The following is a 22034-nucleotide window of genomic DNA, read 5'->3' as shown; positions in this document are numbered from 1 at the left end:
ATCCTTGCATGTTCACACAAGTGTCTCTGTACTTCTGGGCGATATGACTTGGCTTCAACCTTACACTCTTCCTCTGCTCACATTTAAACTTTCATAGAAGCTTCTTGTTCATAGACCTTTCACCACTTCTGTCCAATACCATACATGTCAACATAGATTATTCTTGAGCTTGGAGAAGTGAAACTTTTTTTTTTTTTAAAAAAAAAGTTTTCCCAGAACTCTCTTCTTTCCAGGAAAGTCTCCCATGGGATTGTTCCAAGCAGATCCCTTAATAAGCCAGACTCTGCTCTCTAGAGATCCAGGGTTAATATTTGCCTTGCTTCCTTCTCTGAAAATTCTGAAATCCACCACCACTTCATATTTGCTGCAGTGAAGATTTCTCCTAACATAAGCTCTTCATATTTGTAAGAATCAGAACCAAAGCTCCACCCCTTGCCAGCTGTTTAATTGCTTGCGTTAGGAGCTTATCAAGACTGCACACCAGAAAACAGCTGACTTCTTGTGTCATGCTCTTTCCAGAAGATGGCAAGAGGGTTGAAGCGCCATGTGAAGACCACCAGCTTCTTCCAGCTGTCTAAGGAAAACAACATATCCCACATTTTCTCAGCCAAGCAGTTTATAACAAATACTTACCACGATGTCACTCATTGGTTCACCCTCTAATCCTAAGCCCATTAACTCTCAACTGAGGGATAGCTTCATATATTCCAGCTACCATTCTCTCACTACAAGAGCAACTCTCCCTGCTCACCTTCCTGGTCCACTCTTTTCAACAGTATATGGCTGTTTCCATATACTGTGGCACTCTAGTCACATGAGCTTATCTCTGTGATCCCAATGATGCAATTCAATTACACACAGATTTCTAATTCTTTGTGTTTAATCTCAATGCTGCATACACAAATACTTCAGAGGTACTTTGCTGGAGGACACAGGCCAAGAAGTGAGATAGCAGTAAAGTAGTAATGTTCTGCTTATCAAAATGATTGCAAATGCTTCTGAAATGCAACTGAAATGTACATTTTAGTATTGCTCTAAAATCACTGAAATAAGAGCTAAACAAAAGGTATATATTTGGTACAGTAGCCCACGGCCCTAGTCCCAGTAAACAAGAACTACTGGCATGCTATCAAAAATACTAAACTGCACAGAAACAGTAATGCAGGTCTGCTTACACCACAAATAAAGCCAGAAAAGTTAAGAAACTGTGTAATGTGCAATATGTATGTTGAGTGTCCCTGCACCACAATGTCTGCATCGGCTGTAGCATGAGCTTCAAATTATCCCACAAACATTGTAGTAAAACGGTAGCCAGGAAGAAAACTCCATCCCAAATTCTACCTTTCCTGAACTACCTTGAGTAAGAAGTACATGAGCACAGCGATATGACTGGTATCACTGCCTGTTTCAGGGAAACCAAATGGTATATGGAGGAACCTATTTATGAAAAGTCAAACATATTTATGTATGAGAAGCTGTAGTCAGCAAGCATTTATGCTTTAGCTTCACATTATTAATGCTGGCAAAGAACAGCACTCAGCCTCTGCTCTTCTCCAGTGTATTTCTGTTTCAATATACATATCAATATTAATTTCTCCTGCTGAGTTACCGTCATATCTAATGAGCAAACACACGATATGTGACATGTAAAAAATCAAGGGCATAAAAAGACATTATCTCTAATTAATTCAGATCACTAATAATAAATTTTAAAATGGTCACAATTAAAAAAATCATATCCCATAATGCTGCACAAAACTTATGCGATGCACAAAACCACATACCTTATCTCGCTCCCCGCCACAAAAGATAGTTGCCCAATTGTTAAACTTCTCATTTAGAAATCCCATCAATAACTAATCAATGGAGCTATACCAAAAGATATAGTCACAGTATCAGAAAGAATGCAAATACAACCTATCTACTTAACTATAAGCAGAACGTTTGTGACTCATGGTGGTGCTAAGTTGGTTGGCCCCACAGACACATATACAGAAACACCATCTTCTCCAAGACGTTTACATTTTATCGAGCACACTGACAGTACTCAGTAATAACAACTCCGTCTACACAAGAACCCTCTAAATCATGGGAATCCAATGTTTTCGATTCTCTGGACCACACTGAGTTCAGAGGAGTTTTCCTGGGCCACGTATGAAATACGTAATGTACTTAATGTACATGAGTCACCCCAAAAGTGATGCCTCCTGGGGCCACATATAGCTCTCCACGACTGCACATGACCTGTGGGCTGGACATGCCTGTTCTACTATAATCAACAATATTTTTAAGCTAAGAAGATGAACTGCAATTTAAATTAATTCTAGGTATTTCCTTCCTACTAATGGCTTCAATTTCAAATTAAACCTGAACTGTATTGCTGCCAGTTTTCATAAATGATCACAGCACTCATTGTTTTCTCAGGAAGCTAATAAGGCACCAGTGAGCACAGTCCCTTTCTAAACAACACATAGGCCAAGCCTCAATCCATTGGTCACACCTCTATTTGCAAATATCACATCCTAGCAAACAACTAACAAAATGGAACAATAAAGCACAGAACTTCATATCCACATGACATCTGTTATAATGTTTTATTTCAGATTAGCCTTTCATCCCATGGTCTGAACACTCATTTGAGTTTCTGTGCATTAGTGTACTTCTGGAATGTGTCCTCCAGTTCTATCTGGTACAAAAAGAACTCAATCTACATCTCTGAAATTATTTTATAATGTGAACCAAAGCACAGTAAAGGGTTGCAACCAAACACAATTCAAAGGCATGCTCCTGATTCAAAGCAAAGCACAAAGGAAGAGGCACACAATAAAGTCACAGAGAGCACTGTCATTCCCTTCAAGAAGGGAATGGGACTTGGTTCATGTCCCTGTCGTTCTGTTTTTATTGCCCTCTCATCTTTCAGTCTAGGTTTATAATACATGAAGAGAATAGTAGAATCAATAAATGCAATGAAAGAGCAGTTTATTAAACATAGGAAAACTTTGCCAATGTGATTTTTTTTTTTCATTGTTTACATTTACTCAGATCTCAGGTTTTTCTTGTTTTGACAGTCAAGCCCTAAGAATTAAAGCAATGGGATACAGTTGGTATTTCTAGATGCGTGTTCATAAATGTCTTCCACAGTTAGAATGTCAGCCCCAGCTGACTACTCATGAAAGCAGTACAGTTCTGCAAAGGCTGAACAATTTTTCCACATTCACTAAGTTGTATATCAGAGCTTTAAAGAGCACATCAATGATAGCAAGGTGACGTATATACATCAGATCTTTAATATCCTTTTGTCCAAAGTACTTTTCTTCAAACATACTTCTCCTCACTCTTGCTGATACGTAGGGGAAAGAAACATGAGGCAGTAGAGGGCAGTGCATGAACTGAACGTGGAAAGTTAATGCAGAAGTGGCTGTTTAACAACCTCATGCCCAGAAATAATAAAATATTCCTTCTGTATTATCTAAACCATACTCTTGTGTTGGAGGAGAATCTCCTTCACATGATACATACGTCTCATTCTTCTAAAAAGCATTTATCTTGTCATTTGTTATATACATAAAAATGAGTAGGCGATTTTGTATACTTACTCTGTAGCATGGACATGACATGAAATTCAGACATACATTACGAAGACAGTATGTATGACATTAAACTAAGCCATTTAATAACATTTAATATGGTCAAAAAGCAAGTGACAGAACTTTGTTCAGATTATATAGGTAAAACAAATCTTTTAGCATAGTCAACTCTCACATAATTTAAGCCACATCTTTTCTACGGGAGAGCCTAGATACCACCTCTCTCATACCCTTCATTGAAGCCATAGGAAATGCTAACACTTCTGCCAAACCACAGGATGCATCCAACCTATCTACCCTTTGAGGAAGCATACTCAGTATTTGCAGTCTTCAGCAGGTTTTGGAGGACAGGTTAAAAAGAAAAGCCTTCTTTTTTGTCCCTGTCTTTAATAGATGTATCACCAGTTTATGCTGTGAAAATCTTCCAGCCATTCACTCTCTCTCTCTCGGACACCAGAGCTGTAGCCTCAGCAATCAGTAAGATACCAATTAGAATATATGCAAGATTTTTTTGTTTTTCAAAAAAGGAGGACTTCTAAGAGCACAAAGACCATGCAGAACAAAGCTTTACAAAATTGTGAAGTTTATAGGGAAATAGAAACTACAGCAAATGTGTACCATAGGCTTCCTATTTGCTCTGGTTAATACGCAGTCTGCAACGTCACTAGTACCTTTTCCCCAACTCTTCTAGGAGATGCAGAAATCTGTGTAGCTCATCAGGTTAACTGCCTATGCAGCCTCCCCCTCTACAACTTTCCAAATACATACATTTGCTCAAGTTTCACTGACTGACAGACATTCTCAGAATCACATACCTTTATGATGTTCTCCTCAGTATGCTTTGCAGAGTCTTTACATCATCCAGAAAGAGCGATGGCTTCAAGCACAACTGAATCCTTGTGGTGAAAACCACTGCAGTTAGCACAGATGTCACTTGGCCACCTCTATTCCTAGCCAGAGGTGGTAGGCCTGAAAGATGGGGTAAAAAAAAAAAAAAAAATGCAGTGACTAAAATCACAGTCCAAACAGCAGAAGGACCAAATGCACAGCACGAACACCTCTCTGCAATCCCCAGCCACAGGAATCCTTGGCCCATTACCTCTGCAGCAACCTCATCTCATTCCCTAGGACAGAGGAAAAATGAATCTTTAATTACAGACCCCCATTCACGTTCAATAATTGAGGAGCATTTCTTCCTGCCTTTGCTGTTTGCCCACGCTGTTCCTGCCACTACTGAATGGCTATTTTTGTCTTTTTGAAGCTTCCCTCACCTGTACCACACAACTGCTGCCCACACTGTTTCTCACAGCAGCTGCTTCTAACTGGCTGCTTAGTCACAGCTGGAAGAAATAATTAGGTCCAACATTAAGCCTCTTCAGCTGCTGCTGAATATAAAGCATATATTTTCATCCTGCAAGAACTATTGGTAGATCTTAACACAAAGTGCATGGAGGGTCTGTGAAACACCTAGTCAAATTCTGCTAAGGTATTCTGCAGGTTTTTTTATTAGTGCAAAATGAGAAGAGATTTTGGGTCTCATTCCTACGGTAGTCTGGAATTAGACTGAATTTTCATTTCCAAATCCTTGTGTACATCACACTTAAAAAACCATTTCTTTAGGTGCATCTAGGCATCCTGGGTTTTCCCTGCACGAATGAGTGCATATAGAGTTCCCATGATGCACCTACAACAGATTTCTAGTAATGACTACAAAAACAAAACATGGCCAACAACAAAACCAACTGTGTAACGTGCAAGCGTGCTCAAAATTACTGGGAAAAAAATTAGAACAGATTAATTCTTACAAACAACTCAGTTCTACATTACGTATTTCAGCAAAGTTGTAGCATTTAACCACAGCATTACTATGAGAATCTCTTTTAAGAAAACGGCTTAAGCATACTAAAAGGTACTTTCTACAGCTTCACGCAGAAGTTACACTCTTTCCTTAAAAAAAAAAAAAAAAAAAAAAAATCACAAGATGAATTTGCATTCTTCCAGTGCTTGGCCAAGGAAAATTTCATTAAGGATGCAGAACTGTAAGAATGCAAATCATGCACTGCACTGATTTTGCTGAGATCTTTCTATTCATAATTATGATGAATGCCTTCTTAAAATTGTTCTGATATATGTATGTACTTCATTAAGGGTGGCTGCTTTTATAAATAGTCATTGAAATGCCATATCCAGTTTTATGTTTTCTAAAAGCCTCAGAACTCTATAATATTCATACAGCCAGGACTCATCACTAGGAATAAATGATTTTTACAGGAACAATTGAACAAACCTAATCCAAATTCCACACCTGCTTTCAGACAGCACGTTCTTCTGAAAGCCTCTTCTAGAGCTGCTGGGGCAGTTAGAATTAGGATTGTTTTTGCCAGCGCTCACAAAGAGCAGCGAAGACTATCAACGACAGTGTCATTTTCAAGTGGGCTCTGAAGGGAAAAGGTTGAATAATAACACTTTCAGTTTGTATAATAAACGAATGTACAGATGTTATAATTACGGAATATACCAGACAGCACAGCTAAGCATGTTATTACACAAAAGAGAATAGATAGAATGCTTACCCGCTTCCTGGACTCACTGTAAAACTCCAAAGGAGGGATCTCCAGAAGAGATCCTTCCCCACTGGTAGCCAGCTCTTAAATAGGTCTAGGAGAGGTGCAGCCAGGCTCCACCCCTTCCGGCAGCACAGCTGAATTGCCTTCACTGTGCTCCCATGGCTGACTCATGGCTCGCCTCAGGTGATCATCAGAGGTTCAGGCTGCGATTCAGCAGTTCCCATACACAGCTCCTTTGTCATTTCCAGCAACGTTGATTTAGAAGTGAACATTAAAACAAAACACTTGCAGCATGCACCCATATTATCAGAACTACTCTAGCAGTCTAAGGTCTCCCTGCAGAAGGTATTACGAGTGACAATTTACACAGTACTGTACAGTAATACTGACATTTTAACCCAAGTATGACTCTCAAAGGAGAGATAGATGGACTAGAAGACATCTTGAGTCATGTCTGCCTCCAATTTATGCAAGGGGCAATTCTTAATAATACCGTGGGCCAAGAATTAAGACACCACAAACCTCTGGTTTTTTTTCGTTCCAGCTCAAGAGGACTTCTCCCTGTTAACTAATCTGTTGAGGCCAATTCAAAACACACTTGACACCACACTGCAGCCGGTCTAAGGATGCATGCAGACATAAAGCCTCATATGCATTCCTGCTCAGTTATGCTAGAAATAACAGCACATGAGCTGAAAATCTTATTTTTAAATATTAAAGCAGTACATATTTGTAAATCTGCAGGATAACAGTTGTAATCAGATCTTCTGGAAAGAAAGAATGAGAATTTAACAGGCAATAATTTATTTATAAAGAAAACATCATACTGCAAACCATGGTTCTCAGAAAGAAAAAAAATACTAGTTCCTCTGAATTTCTGACATAGAGAATCATCCACAGAGATCTGGATGTTTCTAACCTATGTCATAATCATTACATAAAATAATTAAAATTACTTCTTATTCAGAAGAACTGAATAAACTAAGATCACCATTTGCACACACTATTAGGTATTCATCAGAACCTGAAACCAAAACTTTACAAATAATTAACTCAAATGACCTGAAATAGAAAATACTCAAACGTTCTTTAAAGACACTGTCAGAAATCCTTCAGACAAAACCTCTGGATTGGAGTACAGATAATTCTACTGAGAAAAACACCCAAAACATTATATGTTTATTTTGGTGCTTTTAGAAACACTTAAAAAAAAGTTGAGGATAACAAAGTGATGTTACATAAAACCAAAACAAAAAAAATATGGTTATTAAAACCTTCTTCCTATCTTGGTCTCGGAGGAACCTTTTGAACCACATTATCAGAGGTATGATGCTTTTCTGCATCCTTAGGAAGTGAAAGCATCTTGTTTGTGAGTGACATTCAGTATGGAACAACACATAAAAGACCTCTGAGATGAAAGATGTTGTGCTGCTATTTTCTTCACTCTAATGAAGTACAAGGAATTAGTAACAGTAGCCAGAAGAATCACAGTACCACAGACTAGTGCAGAGAAGCCATTCAAAGAAGAATAATCAATTATATCATGTCCCTTGAAGACTACAATTAGTACTCCAGGCTGGTTAAAACCCTACACTTTTTCAAACAATGTCCCTGTAAAACACCAGATTTCTTGTCAAGGGTTTTCCAATGATGGATAACAATCCACTAAAAAAAAAAAAAAAAAAAAAGCTATCAGAGGTGCCCACAAACGCTCAAATACACATTGAGCATACTAAGTAACGTATCTCCTGGATAACTGCACATAAAACATACTAGTTGCAATGACTGTAAATTCATAAAGAAGCTAGAAGCTGTAAATCATCATCAACAGGGCAGTTGTTACATACAGCCAATTAACTTGTAACTACTGCTTAATTGTACTTTCACTCTTTTCCTTCCAGGTAGGATATGAATTTATTCAACTCAGTATCAGAAGAACTGTATCAAGATGTTCAAAATGCATCAACAGCAAATTAAAAATTAAGCTATAGAAATAATTCATCTATTTCTGTCTGAGTGATAGTAAAAGCTTACTTGTTGAGGACAGAATAATATTAATGATTGTTGAAATAATGAAATCTCTTCTTATAAATAAGTACTTGTTTTGTTTTAAAATACTTTTCAAATCTTAGGAATTATTCCTGTTAACTTGCTAGTGTAAAATAATACACTACAGAAAAGACACATTTTTAGAGTGCATGAAGAAATGAGTATGCGATGTATTATTTTATTGTACTTGCCAAAGACAATATAAATCATCTTTATTAAAGCCCTGGATTCAGCAGATACAGCAGCTGAATTATACTTTCTTAAATAGAATCTAATATTGTACAACAAAGAGCCAATCACTGTGCTCACTGAGTAGCTTTTACGTAAAGGAAAGAAAAATAATTGGTAGCATAAATTTTACCCCCCCCCCCCCCAAAAAAAAAAAAAAAAAGATCTTTGTGGTACAGACATCCTGTGGTTAATTAGAAACTCTATGTATGATTTCTTTTTTTTTTTTTCCCCCCTCAGCTCCAACCTGGTGCTTCAAAGGCATTTGAACAGTTTTGAGACAATGATGAACTCCTACACAGGAAAAGAAAGAATAAGAGAATAATTCTCATACTGAAGAAAAATAATATGGAACAAATAGAAGAGAATAAAATCAGATTAATCAGCATCACTTCTAATTACACCAATAGCAGTCCCATTAAGTAACCTTTGAATGGGACTGCTGAAGCACTAAAACACTGCTAACACTATAGCTATTGTTGCAATAAACTCTTTTATCTCACAACGTCCAGGTGTTTTTCTGTCTGAGAACATAATTTTAGCACCATAAAAACATACTTAATGCTAGGGACCTATGACCTGTACTATGGTGATCACTTATAATTGCAATTATCTCCAAAACTATAGAAAAATGCACTTTTGGAAATCTCTTGCATTTGAATCCTTCTTCTCCTCATATATACCCTTAGCTTCTGATAATGAGCAGCTGTGGAAAGAAATTACCGGACTGGTAGGATAACAGCAATGAAAGGAATATTACCCTAGGTGATTAAAAGCAAAAACCACACACCTGGTCTGAGAGCAGAGGAGCACACTGAGATAAACAGATGTACAAACATGACCAGATTATGCAGCCCTTATTTTCTTTACTTAAAAAAAAAAAAAAAAAAAAACAAAAAAAAAACACACAAAAGCACTTCTGCCTAACAGCTGCAAAATCATATTTCCCAGAAACAGCCTTTCTCCACACATTTACAATTCAAAGCACTGTAATACAATGATTGTATAATGTAAGACCCAATATAAACAACCCAATCCTATTTGTTTTAAAGTAACAGCTTACATCCCCTGAAACAGGGAAGATTTTACAGAAGCTTTTCAATACTCAGCTGGTACACAGCCAGCTTTTGAGGTAGGGGAAAACAAGAGGAACGCATGTAAAGCTTAAGCAGTACACAGCAAAAGGAAAGCTATCATTCAAATTAAACCTCAAAATGCATCTTCTGCTCCACCATGACACAATCCAATTCCAGCAGTTTCCTTTGTTTACTTTAAAATTCTATTCTACAGAATCTTCTCATTTAACACAGCTGTGAGCAACCTGGCCTAGGAGGAGGAGTCCCTGCCTATAGCAGGGGGTGGAACTACATGATCTTAAAGGTCCCTTCCAACCCAAACCATTCTATGGCTGTGATTCCGTAACATTTACATTAAAAGGAGTTTGTGAAAGGGCTGTCATGTTCGGGGAAATATGCACCTGCAGCATTGCTATATCATCACACCTACGGGTGAGAAACAACTTCAAAGTTGCCAGAAATAGATATAAGAGTCAACAAAAACAACTTTGGAAGACTTTTAAGAGCATTATTTCTTATCTTAACGTCTACACAAAAGTTTGAAAGTATTTTTCAATGCCCCGACACAATCCCATTCCACTAGAAAAGCACTCTCAGTGCGGAGGAGATGGGAGCAGCACCCACTCCTACTTTGCACACCACCTCACCCTCCACACACTTACAAAAGCGGCTCTGTGCACCCAGCGACACCAAGTAACACCAGCACCGCTTTGGAAGCAACCAACCAGCATGCCACCGCCTGCAACACCAGCGGTGTTTTCTCTTCGATCCTTTCCAAAAGAGTGGAAGAAAAGATGAAAGCGGGGAAGCCAGCTTTCCTTCAGCCGTGCGGGGAGGGCTCGAGCCGGGGGCGGCGGTGCCGGACGTGAAGGGCCGCGCCTCGCGGCCGGACAGCTCTGGACTGCGGCCGTTGCTGCCTGCAGGCGCCAGGCACTGCAGGCACGCCGGCACCGCAGGCAGCTGCAGCAACGGGCGGGCGGGAACGCGACAACCTCCGTGCAAACAGCTCGAGCTTTGCGCGAGAGCGTACTGCGCCGCAGGCCGGGGGCTGGTCGCACAGGACGCAGCTTTGCTTTCAAGAGGTTTTGTCCCGGCCTCATGCAGCTGACAAAAGCACAGAAAATAAGTTTTAGCATCCTATCTCCTTGTTATTTTTTAGCATGGTAATAGTGTCGGGTGAGAAAAACTTCCATCACCTCTAGAAAAATGAGACAAGGTATAGCACCAACATATCATCAATAAAGCATAAAGAAGATTCATAGTGCTCACTGTTAGATATAAATAATACAACTCTCAGACATTAACATGTTGTTAAGCATAAGATTATTCATGTGTGTTCACATTTGCAAAGCATCCCAAAAAGACAAGAGCTGGATGAAGATAGTGTATACTGGGGGTGCTAGGACCCAAAAAAGGCATAATGCTTCTTTTCAGTAAGGGGTATGTCCAGGCAGCAGCAGGGTCTGACAAACTCGAGATCTGTTTGATCCCGATGTGAATTTTGTCAAATTAAGCTACATAAGACAATTTAGGATCTCCATGAAGACAGAAGAAAAACTGCTGAAAATGAGAGGAAAAAGATCGTTTTGGAGTTAAGAAGCAGCAGCACTACCACTTTACTTTCCATTGCTCCTCAAGGCAGGGAAAAAAGGAGAAGTAGTATTTCCATGTGGGACTACATCACCTTAGGAGGCTGGCCGTGAGGGAGCACAAACTGTCTGCAGTGCCACAGACTGCATTGGAAAGCCACACACAGAAAGGTACTACACACTGCAAAATTCATCACTGCTTGCAGTTTTGACATGACTGACAAGTTTACACTGGTGACTTTAAGAAATCTTACAGCTTCTAGCAGTTGAACAGCTGGAAACAAGGGCCATTCTATCTCTTTGTTTAGAGCATCTCATTACATGGAGATGCAAAAGTATTTTGTGAACAAATATTGAATGACATAATCATAACCAAAATTTGGATTTTTAATGACTCCTAATTCTCGAGTACAAATCTCTAAAGAATAAAGGAAGAAAAAGGCTGAAAAACTTTACTGAAATTTATATTAATTCTTCCATCTGGAAACAAGAAAATCCCTAAACCCCTACATTAATGGAATCAAAGAATGGGAGACCTAAATTACCCCGCCAACTTAGACATGCAGTGAAATTCCAGCTGTGCTGAATCTATTGCCCAAGCATGTGCCAAGTTCAGCCGTCCAGGACTTCCCTTGAAAGGCGCTGGAAGCTCTCTCATACTGTCTGTAATTTGGGATAATGATATACAGTAAGGAATACACACTGAATGAAGCATTATTACATGATAGTCTTTAGTTATGAGTTGACATCTGAAGACAAAAGTGCAGATATTTGCAGTGATGTATTTTTGATGTATGGACAGCTAGCTAGCCAGTGATTGCATCACGTCTGTGCTTGAATTCCTCTCCCAGCAGCTATTCATCCTGTTCTTGCTCCACACAAATAAGCAGCCCAGGTAACTGCAGAACAACTCCTGGAATTATGATGCAGACTGTCATGTTATTTATAGACCCCTTATGACACCATCATATCCAATTTCCTCTGAATATTCCTTGGCCATCAAGCACATAATGAAACTAAATGAGAATGGACCAGATCCCTAAAAGGATTTAGCAAGGATTTAGGGGCTACAGAACTTCTTTTGATCCAATGGGGAAATCACTGCTTCCTCCACAATGATTCCAAGTGAGCGGCCGCATGACTTCAGAATGGCAGGTACAGCTCTCTTAAAAGGCTTTGTACATGCACTAAAAGCTCACTGGACAGGTCTGCTCCCAATCATCTTCAAAAGTTTCAGCATCTGAAGACCTGAGGAGTCCACCACTGATTCTGTGGATGATTTGTAGAGGTCAGAGGGTTCATGCATTAGCAATCTCTGTGGCAAGGATCTGACCCCAGTTCTTTCTCTTCTCTAAGTACCTGAGAGGAATCCTGCACGTTCTCACGTTCTTACTCTAGTGCTATTACGATGTGACCCAGTATTTACACAGCTATATAGAAAGTATTTCAATCACTAATTCTTCTCTATCTGCTTTGTTTTACCCTTTAAAACCACAGAGAAGAACATTTATTTCTTTTTTTTATGCTGTGAATCTTCTAGTGCACCAGACCGGTTTGTAAGGTGTGAGCTATGGCACTTAACTGGGAGGCCAAGCCTCACTTCTGTTCTTCTGTTCTGGCAAGTCCCATGGAGCTCAGTGCTGTGCCCTCTTGCTCTAGTGCCGCCCAAGTCATTCTGTATTTTTTTTTCCATTAAAAATGCTATCTTCTTCACACATAACTTTATTTCCTTTCTAACCAGATGTACACAAACAATGAAAATTCTTTGAGAGCAGAAAATAACTCAAGCACAGATGGAGATCACTTTGGAAGACTTAAAAAAATCATTTTATGTACATTCAATTCTTGGCCTCTGAACACTTATTTGTAGTGCTCTTTAGAACAAACTCAAGCACATAAATAGAAAAATATCATTCCATACCTGTAAGAATAATCAATCCAAAGATGAGTGACTATTATTTCAATCACTATTTCTTGCTTTCATTGTTACTACTACAGAAACACTGAGGTAATTTTTATTATTACATCCAAGTATTAATATATTAATTTATTCTATATTAATATTAATTTATTTATTTATTATTGCATCCAAGTATTAATATCTTGATATTTTGTATCAAAATAAACTTAGATATTATTAAAATATTCTAAAACAGCTGCTGAGAATTAATTTGGAATGTTGATACACACCAAGTACTTTTCTCTCTCTCTCTTTAGAGAAACCAACTCTGCTGTTCACAAAGCTTAGATGTTTGCATGGTTAACAAGTAAGACGGAATAGGATATAATTTCCAGGTATCCTCTGCAGAACAAAAAATATGTCTGTAATACCAAGTAAGCAACCAAGCCACACATTAATGTGCTCAGAACAACTATTCACCAGTATGCTATCCTCTGAGCAACAACAGTTTCCGGAATTCTTGGGATACTTTCTCCAGTACGTAAAAATGAGTATTGGAAGAGTCTTCACTCACTTCTGATTATATGAGACCTATTAGAAGATACACCTAAACAGACTGCATAACCATTTAGAACTTAAACAAATTTTATGATGAATAGAATTTAAATTTTCAAGATGAGAAAAACTCAAAACCAAACAGTTCTGCGAAGTCCCCAAACACAGAGTATATTTTGCTGCTCTGCCAAGACTCCTTAACATCCTACGCTTTCAGTCCAAATAAATCACCTCAATGCACAGCACAGAAATGAGAAAAGTAGAAGGGTTTAAGCCCAGTTCTGGCTCCAGTGTTTGTATGCTGTTCTTCTGGTTAACAAAGTGAGGAGGCAGATCCAGCACTCTATGGCATGCTGAAGCAGGTATATAAGCATAATCTGTATACAATTTTAAAAAGCCCTCATATCTGTGGATTATCTTATTAGCCATTTATTACCCTTTACTATAGCATTATAGTTCTAAACGTCTCTGAGGAATCTAAACTATATTTTTAAACTGCGGAAATAAAACACGACTGACATCATGAACCAGAGCAAGAGACCAGGTTAGATACTTAGCTGGAAAAAATCAAGAACTTTTAACAAAACTACATATACTTACATCTGTTAAGATGCTACTGTTACCCTTTTCTCACCTTTCTCCAATATTTCATACACTTTCACACATCTAAGTTTTTAAAATTATCTGTTCTAAATGTTCCTATTTTGAAAAGATACAGGAACCATCTCTGCTTGGTCCCCACCCACTTCTCCACAAAGCTGGCAGTTCACAGCCTTTGCAGCCGTAAATCAGAGCTCACTGACATTCCGCATTTGCAAATCTGGCTGCTTTATCAAGGTTAACCAAGAGATGACATATCAGCCTGACCAAATGGAGTAAACTGGCAATACAGGGTGTATGATATTGGTCATGTAAGAAATGCCAAGGTGGCAGGGCTCTAGAATACAGAGGGAAGATGGGATGTTAACAGTTCTGTCATGAACTCCAACAGAACATTTACCCTGTTGCTTTTTCTTCTCTGCTTTGAACTTCATTTAAAGGTATTTAAATGGTCACTGTGACTATGAAGTAACTGTGCTAACCACCAGGCTGAAAACCCTACTGCTGCATCCCAGTTCCAATGCACATAATTCTCACTGCCTCGGGAGTCCGTTGTATTTCAGTTAACTTCTTTCCTTTGCTATTACTTATATCCCACCCCCTCAAATCACTTTCCGTAATGTCTCCTGTCAGCTTAATGCTGATGCTTTTAAAATACCTGCAGACCTCATGTTGATGCAACTCTAACAGCCCTCCTACTTAAAACATCTCCCTCTGGATTTAAGTCATCATTTCTCCAATACACAGGATATGGATGTTTGACAAGTTTCATCATTTCTGGCTGCATGCTGATGTCCTGATGCTCAGGATCAGTTTACTCTGAAGCCTGACAGGAGCTTTTTCTTGATAAGAAATTCTTAACTGGACCATTTATAAATTAAAATTACCGGCAGTATACTTTTTAGATGCCCACTTACAATTCCATGTTGCTACTAGTCCAGCTGAAATCAGTATGATAACAACCAATTTAAACTGCATTTATGTAAAAAAACTGTGTTTCATTCACCTGCAGTAAAAAGAGATGATGGAAAAAAAAGCCACTGCATACTGCAAGCTCATTTGGCTTCACTTAATAGTCATGTCATTGCTGCTGCCTCTGCACTAGACACAAATTTGGCCGAATGCACAAAGAAAATTAAGTCTTAATGTTAACATGGATCTACAGGCCAAAGATGTCACAGAACCACATTATTCTGTGACATTGCCTCCAGAGGTTCTTCAGGGACAATGTGCCAAAGGGAGGTGCAAAAGCAGGGAAGGAAAGTTCCTTTCTAGAGACCTTCCCCGAAGTTCTCAGGGCATAATGGTCCTATAATGGTCCTATAACGACAAACATTTTCTTGAACAAACAACACTTTCACTAATGTGGTGGTAGCCTTCAACAAAGTTCAGAGCAAAAAGCCTTGGATGTACTTGTATTCTCTAAGGATTTATTTTCCAACTCTGACTTGAAATGCTGATAAACCAATCAGCAGAACATCAAAATGGGTACCTCTGAGATTGCAGCCAGTGAAAACGTAATTAGCACACTCCAAGAACCATATATTTCAGTTATATTGTAGTTTCTTTACCATACAATCTGGTATGGAAAATGTTTCAGTTCTGAGAATGGAGAAACTAACTACTTGATAGCAGTTCTTTGTAGAAAACTCATACTAAAAGTCTCATGCTAATTGTTTTGAGGCACAAGTATTGATAAATGGCAATATTTCAATTTCAATTAATATTTATGAGATACACTAATCTCACTTGACACTTGCAGTCTCCCCTCTTTGAAACTGAAATAACATTTTCACGGTTATTCACAGCACATATTTTTTGGGGAAAATCACAAATGGTTCCAAGAAAGACAATAAGGTTAAAAAATTGTTATCATAATGCTAGTAACCCACATTCACAGTTAGTTTACAGCCCTTTCATTTCTGTCCTTAACAGAAAAAAAATATTCCTGTGAAAAATTATGAATGTGTGTTTTTAATGAACTTGAATCTCAGTGTTATTGGAATGGAGCTTCTACATTTTAAGGCTTTATGAAGCATTGTCAGAAAGTAGGTGGTGGGGTTTGACTGCGTGCCGTCTGTGAATCTGAATGGCCCTGTGACTCTGCCAAGCAAAGGAAATAATGGTTTAACTTGCTTTGGAAATATTTAATCTTACACTACCCTATATGAGAATAGGACAAGTTCTTCTGCCACTCCACTACTGAGCAGTCCTAAACCTCTGGGATTTATCTGTTAAAAGAAGTTATGCTCTCGAATCTACACAGTATTTGAATAGAAATGGATAATTATATCCCCTAAGGCTTTTCTGAAATTCTCACATGTAAAAATGTACGTCTTTAACAACTCCGTTTGTTTCGATTTTTCTCCAGTTTTTAAACTTCTGAGGTCAAGAACTCTTAATTTCAGCGCATGGTAGATGGTTATAAGACAGAAAACACAAATACAGTGCCTAACTTCAGAGGAAGTCCACTAGATACCCCAATTCCTTCTTAACAAATTGATTACCTGTTGAAGAAGATAATAGCAGAAAAGAAAATCCATAGTGTAATGCTACTTTTTCTTTCCCTATATTCAAAGAAGTTATATTAGCTAGTTATAAAATAGTTCTGGGGACTGAGATTTTCTAAGGAGTTTAACAGATTTAAGTGAGTTCAAAGTGGATTTTCCTTAACAATAAGAAAAACCCACATTTAATTAACATTTGTCTATTTATCTCCTTTCTAGTTCATTACTGAGACTCTGTAATTAATCTGTAGATGTGTAATACTGAGGAATCAGCTCAATGAAAATCTCCATGGAGCTGCACAGAAATTTCTCATCACTTTTTGTGCAAAGTCTTTGCCTGCATTTCCATATGTGAAACTAAAGATATTCCATATGCTATCAGTTTACTTCTTCAGTGCCTTCATAGCTTCCAGTGACAAAAAAAAAAAAAAAAAAAAAGAAAAGGGAAAGGGGGGGGGTGGGGGGGTGGGAGGGGGCAGAGAGAGGACTGATTAGTTCTATCCCCTTCCCAGGTGCCTGTATTCAATTCTTTCTGACACATTCTGTGTGTCTAATGTATTCCTTAAATAACACCAATACTAAAGATTGTACCGCTTTTCCTGGCAATCTATTTTCATCCTTTCTGATACAAATATTTTCTGATTAATAATTTGGATATTTTTTTTCCTGAAATTCAAGCTCACTGCTTCCTATCCATTTAATCACAGTTAAAGACAATAGATTAAATTATATGAAATTATGTCACAGAAATCCATTCCAGCTTTTCTCTGGTGCATTTCCCTCTTTATCATGCCTTTTTATCTTGTAATTTGTCAATACTAGAATATTTTTCAGATTCTATGTAAGAAATTGAAACATACCAAAAGAAGCTTGTAAGATATTCTTTCAAAGTAATTCCTTACTTGGATTCATGACATAACTGCATGACTTACAAAACGGATGTGGCCGGATGGGAGCCAGATGGGAGGATAACATATCACCATTACAGACTGCTTCCCATTAGGCTGCGCAAGGCAGCAGGTATCCCTGTGCTTTGGCACAGTACCATGGTTCTATCCCATCACATTCCTTGACATATTATGTGTACTTCCCAGTACATGACAGATTGACTGCATGTCACACACTGGAATAAAGATATAACTAAGGACTGCAGTAGTACAGTACATTTCATCTGGGCAACGGCTATTGATAAAATTATGTCTCACAAGCAATTCTGTTACATCACAGAAACAAGTTTTACATTCATATTATTGCATAATTAATGTTAATTTTAGCATAATAAATACTAAACAAATTAAGCAACAAGTTATAAAAGGTGATGAACACAAAAATGAGAGTACTGAGACATAATTCTGTCTCCTACAAAAGCACTGTGAGCAAAGGCAGGTAGCAACACAGTCTAATGCTCTTCTATTTTTAAATTAATTGGACTACATTTATAACTATCCAGCACTTCTAGAAAATACAAGGGTTTTGCATAAAGCCTTTCAAAGTCATAATTCTGTCCCAGACTGCGTTATATATCAGCCAAATCAGCCAAAGTTACTCACGCATTTATAACACTGCTGAGGAAAACGATGGTTGCCTCCACCTCCTCATGCCAAAGATTAACAACAAAAAGCTGACTTCAACTGAAAAGGTTTTCCATTCTTACCTTTTTTAAAAAAAAGACTTGAAAGAAGCTTGTCCTTTCTGTCACAGCCATCATTTTTTTCACCCGCCTCAATAGGACAGAGTCAACATACCTCTGTTACAAAAGAAAAAAGAGCAAATATACAGAGTGAGGAAAAATCCCTGAAGACTGTCTGAGGGCTACAGTTTAAAAGTCAGGAAGAATAGAAATGTCATTAAAAAACCTTAGCAGGGCTGTCCTGAATACTTCTCATCCGGAAAAAGGTACTAATATGAGAAGCCAGCCAAAAAGGATTCATTGTGGGGCAGGATACAAAGATGGTGCAGAAGGAATCTAAAGCTTGAAGGACACAGGCAGAGCATTCTCCATTCGTTGGACCAATTCCCACCACAGCTTGTAATTGAACTCAACTTCTACCCTCCGTGCCAGCGATTATCCCTGAAACCTAAGAGTAGAGTGTCCTGTCCTTCTGGAGCTGCTACAATTGTGGCCAAATCCCACTGCAGCACCTCAGCACTTTAAGACAACACGAGTAACAGTTTCAAATTATTCATTTAGGCTTTACAAATCAGTGTTTATTTGCTGACCTCAGCTGCAGAGCAAATATGTGCCATGTCCACTGCACAGAAAGGGAAAGTATAAAGTGTTATTACATTCATTTTATTATTCCTGTATTTAAATTTTACAGGAGGCTTGGCAGATTTGGAGGCAAAGTATTCTGCAGTCAAAACACATTCCTCTAAATATCAGTGATCCTTTAAACCATACTTGTACAATTTTCCAAAGCCACATAATCACTTAATCCCCACCTCTGTTCTGGTTTAGCACATGCTGTCTGATACAGTCTTGTTGTTGGCAGAAAGGAATATGAATAAAGAACACCAGCTATATCCATTACTTTGGGCTTGTATAGTAAAGATTTATATACAAGCAGCACAAGTACAAAGTTCTATTATTCCAGTCTTGAAACTGAAATAAATCATAAGCTTCGACATAGGGAAGTGAACATAATTCAGCCTACTAGTTGTGTTATAGGAATAATGTCTCAGAGTTAGATTAGAATCCACAAAAGATTTGTTCTGCCCTGATTCACGGGGAATACTAAACAACATATTTATTCTCTATTCTAAGTGATTCAAATCAAGACAGTAAGTCTCTGTTCCATTTTGGTTTTAGTATCATCAAAAATAAATGCTTTGAAATCAATTCTCAGAGAATATTAGTTTATCAAAACTAGCAAAATTTGTAAGATAAGTCCCTGGCTATGCAGTTAGGAACAATTTTTTTTAAGGATGTGAAAAGCCAAAATCCACATCACCGATAAATACATGTCCAACAATTTCATCTACGTAGGTGGCCATTGATTTGGAGAATAAATGTTGCCTATGCTTGTAGAACTGCAATATCCCAGTGAGCTGCCAGAACAGTGATAACAGAATCACAGAACCATAGAATGGTCTGGGTTGAAAAGGACCACAATGATTGTCCAGTTTCTACTCCCCTGCTATGTGCAGGGTCACCAACCACCACACCAGGCTGCCCAGAGACACATCCAGCCTGCCCTTGAATGCCTCCAGGCATGGGGCATCCACAACCTCCTTGGGCAACCAGTGCATCACCACCCTCCATCTGAAAAACTCCTCCTAATATCTAACCTAAATCTCCCATGTCTCAGCTTAAAAAAAACACTCCCCCTTGTCCGCACTATCAACCCACGTATAGCCATTCCCCCTCCTGTTTATACACTCCCTTCAAGTATTGAAAGGCCACAGTGAGGTCTCCCTGCAGCCTTCTCTTCTCCAAGCTAAACAAGCCCAGTTCCCTCAACCTTTCTTCATACGAGAGGTGCTCCAGCCCTCATCAGTTACGTGATGACTGGTACTCAACTACCTTACAGTATTTAAAACAGAAAGGAATTAAAAGAGAAATAACTGCAACTCAAGTATTCCAAGTCAGAGAAAAAAAATCCAGAGTGTGGAAGTTCTTACTAAGAAAATCAGAAAACCATCAGGAAAATGTGAAATTTTCTTCTGGGAAAAAGGAGGAAAAGAGAAGGGTATTTTGTATGGAAGGAGTTGTTACTGACACGGAACTGGGGCAAACATCAGATGCTGAAAGAGGATCTTGTCTTCTGACTTCTTTACTACTGTGTTACATCACATACAACATTGCTGACTTCGTGTTTCTTCCCAACTCCAAAACTGCATGCTTGTGCAACCTCAGCTTCTGCCATTTTCCTCTATAAACTCTACCACTCCTTTTCAGTGCATTAATGAGTTTCTATTCTTGAATGCATAGTAAATGCAGTAAATGGGTGTTTAGAAAAATTTCATTTTTGAGCAACAGGCATTTTTAGTTAAGACCCATGACTTTATGTCAATTTTGTGTTAGATCTACTGTCATTTTTCTCTTATAAGCAATTATTATTATCACGTTACATTTTCATCATGCCTATTGAGCTCTGCATGTCTCAAGACCTTGTTAAATTAAGCAGCAGAATGATATAGTGGAGAGACAGTACTTACTATGCTAATTTAATACAGAAAATAATGTAGTTTTGTTTATATAATGCTGTATACTGAGCTCAGCCACTTCCCCCCTGAAATAAATAGATAAATAAATAAATAGTTCATAAATTAGAAAAGCTAAAAATTAAACAGTGCACAAACACATTCTGAAGAATTCACACATAGGAAGATTTGTTGGCTATTGTAAGAAGTAAGAAAACAAGTTCCTGTGATCAAGAGCAGATTACATGAAAAACAATGAATAATTTATATCAGACCACAAGACAGCAAGGTGCTTCTTGTTAGCAACAGAAATATTCCTTTGGTGATCATAACTTATTTACAAGCACAGAAATGTGGAAACAGGAAACGTACACATGCAAAAATTAGTATTTTACAGAACAGGTGGAAAAAAATATCATTATAAAGCCTGCTTTATTTTTATTTCTCTCAGCTGAATGTGAAAGAATTTAGCTACAATGCATATACAAGAAAAAAATATGCAAGCAAAAGCTAACCACAACTCAACAGTATGAAAGTTACAAAGAACTAGTAATAACTAGTGAAACAAAAAATCTTATTTTCTCCCGATTCTAGAGCAGACAAACTCTAAAATAACCTTGGAACGGAAAAGGAAGCAAGAAAGAAAACCTGGGGACTACAACTGAAGTAAAGGGAAAGAATCAAAAGAGAAAAAAAAGATATTGGCAGGCGCTAGCTAGAGCAGCCTGGACATGATAGTGCTCTCTCAGCCACATGAGGAGCTGTGTGACACCAATCTCCAGGATGTAGGATCCAGAGCCGTAGCTGCCTCTGCTCCTGCTGACAATCTGCAGCCAGGAAGAAGGCGAGGAGAAAGGCTCAGGGCTGGATAGAGACTTGTGTGTGCTATGTATTCCTGCACCTGCAGAACAACTAACACAGATGTGGTGAATGAACATCTCCCAAGGTATTCACTGCTAACAGACCATGTAGCACAGCGTGTCTCTGGGGAGTCTTGCTCTATCTTTTGCCAGGACTGGTGATGGGTGTAACTGGGATTTACACTTTGGAGATCCAGGAGGGAACAGTTGGAGTTTGCAGAGCCTCCATTGCTGACCTTGGAATATCTATACTATATTAAGGATTAATACTGATTACAGGATGAACTAATTGTTAGTATCCAGGTTTGGCAGGACTGCTCTACTGCAGCCTCACCCCCCCTCCCTCCCCCCCCCCCGGGGGGGGGGGGGGGGG

At 38.4% G+C, this 22034-nt stretch overlaps 1 long non-coding RNA gene across 1 annotated transcript in view; it reads right to left on the bottom strand.

Annotated features, from left to right (window-relative positions):
• Positions 1–22034, bottom strand: part of LOC122175214 — a 185832-nt gene that overhangs the window by 63291 nt on the left and 100507 nt on the right. The window contains exons 4-5 of the long non-coding RNA XR_006177347.1: positions 18313–18405; positions 4403–4556 (exon numbers count right to left, since the gene is read on the bottom strand). This is a non-coding gene — a long non-coding RNA (uncharacterized LOC122175214). The remainder of the gene's footprint in view (positions 1–4402; positions 4557–18312; positions 18406–22034) is intronic.

This window comes from Lagopus leucura, unplaced genomic scaffold (assembly GCF_019238085.1).
Source record: "Lagopus leucura isolate 7727_CA_CO unplaced genomic scaffold, USGS_WTPT01 Super-Scaffold_739, whole genome shotgun sequence".
NCBI classification, from domain to species: Eukaryota; Metazoa; Chordata; class Aves; order Galliformes; family Phasianidae; genus Lagopus; species Lagopus leucura.
Note: the sequence above shows the minus strand (reverse complement) of the source record. Positions and strands in the feature narration are given on the sequence as shown.